The sequence below is a fragment of the Octopus sinensis genome, linkage group LG8 (genome assembly GCF_006345805.1).
Source record: "Octopus sinensis linkage group LG8, ASM634580v1, whole genome shotgun sequence".
NCBI lineage: Eukaryota > Metazoa > Mollusca > Cephalopoda > Octopoda > Octopodidae > Octopus > Octopus sinensis.
The window spans coordinates 104,871,281-104,873,584 of record NC_043004.1 but is presented as its reverse complement, the minus strand read 5'-3'; positions in this window follow the sequence as shown (position 1 = coordinate 104,873,584).

The window sequence follows — 2,304 nt, the reverse complement described above, 5'->3', positions numbered from 1 at the left end:
TCCCTGGAGAGAAGACGGGAGAGGTATGCAGTAATATATGTCTGGAAGATCCTGGATGGAATTGTGCCAAATTTTGGCATTGTAAGCTACACCAATGCTAGAACGGGACGACACTGCATAGTGCCAAAGATCCCAGCAATGCCATCACGCTTCAGGACCAGCCTGGGTTTCAAGGGCCCACTGCTTTTTAGTATTTTCCCAAAGAGTCTGAGGAACTTGCACAAAGTAGATGTAGCGGTTTTTAAATCAAAACTGGACATCTTCCTGTCAAGAGTCCCAGATGAACCTACCTCAGGGCAAGAGGTGCAAATGAGAGTAACTGTATCAAACTCCATTCTTCACCAAGTGCCACATATTAGACGAGGTTCGTCGCAATAACAGTGTAGCACAAAACGGCGGTGCATCAGCATGGCCGCAGCTCTGAGCTGAAACTAGAAAAAAAAAATCTCAAACAAGGAATCCCCAAATCTGCCGCTATTCCCAGCGAGACAGATTGTGTTTGCACAGGGATTGCCCCTTTACCCATCTCCCGGGGACTCGTCGGACAAATGACATTATAAACAAAAATAAAAGCAAAAAAACCTACGACTCATATAGAAATAACCACTCATATAAAAATAACCACAACCACAGTCACCTACAGTTCCCTAGACAGGAAACCTCTTCTTCCTCTTTTTTAGCTATAATGGATCTAGCAAAAGAACTGGAAAAAAACATCCGAGCTATCACCCACCACCATCCACCACTATTACCCCACTGCACATGCCATTAAAAAGCAATCAAATAAACAAATCACCAAAACAATTAAAACCATCCACTCTCGCCTCATCATTTTTGCTTAATGCCCAAGGCATCAGCCCTTCCACCAATACACAAAAATGGAAGATAAAATTCCTGGAGGACTGGGTCGATGCCCATCCAAACCACATCCCTTTCTTCGTCCTCACTGAAACCCATCTTAGTGACCTCCACTTGGAAGCCGAGGTGAAAGTTAAAAATTTCAAAACCATTCGTGCTGATCGTGCTGGCAGAAGAAAGGGTGGGACTGCCATTTATGTCCATGATTCATTCTCAACAGAAGCCATGAACATATTTTCCAATGGATACTGCGAAGCAGTCGCTGTATACAGTCAAACCAACAACTTAACAGTAGTTGGGCTCTACAGACCACCCCAAACGCCCCTACCATGCTTCAAGGAATGCCTCAACAGCATAAAGTGTTTCATTCAGCAGTGTCAACCTGACAACATTTTAATGATGGGAGACTTCAACCTTCCCGGAGTTGACTGGTCTACAAACAGTCTGCCGCCAGGTTCTTCTCTCTCAACCCCCTGACAGGGAGGCAGTGGAATCACTTCTTGACATCATGGATGATTTCTTCCTGTCCCAACTGGTACTCGAACCCACGAGATGTCACAAAAACGTCTTAGACTTAATTTTCAGCAATCACACTGATACTATCCACAATATTGCAGTGGAGAAAACCCTACTCTCCGACCATGACATGGTTCTCTGTGATCTGAGATTTCACTGGCCAAAATGCAAAACAAATGTCATCCCTCCTGTTCATCCATTTGACACTATGGATTTCCACAATGCAAACTGGGAAGCGATCAATAATGATCTTGCACAAGTCGATTGGTTCTTCACGCATATTATACACACCCACTAACATCAAAAAGTCCTGGCAGTCATTTGTAGACACCATTACGAACATATGTGCAAAACACACCCCATTAAGATCTGCAAACAAATCTAAGTGTCGAATCCCTAGAAATAGAAAATCTCTCATCAGGAAAATTAAAAGAATTAACAAAAAAATCAACAAGCTGAAATACTGTCAACAGCAACACACCAACCTGACTGCCATCTCGTCGCTAGAGATTAAAAAACATAAACTCCAAAACAACATGATGTCTATCATCAATAGTCAGCGAAGAGCTGAAGAGGCCTGGGCCATTGAGAAGATCAAACTCAATCCCAAAGTGTTCTTTTCATTTGCAAAAAACACAGAGTCACTGTTCTACTGTTGGCCCTCTGATTGATGAAAATGGTACTCTTCAAGACAATGCCAAAACCATGGGAGAGATATTGCAGAAACAATATTGCTCTGTTTTCAGCAATCCTGATATGACTGATCTGGGCTGTATCAGTGATGTTACTCCCCAATACACTTTATCGGACATAACCTTTGGCGCTCCTGATGTCTCAGCAGCAATAAAGGAAATGAAGCATAATTCAGCAGTAGGTCCCGATAGGTTCCCTGCTTGTGTCTTGAAGATATGTCAAAACCAACTTGCACCC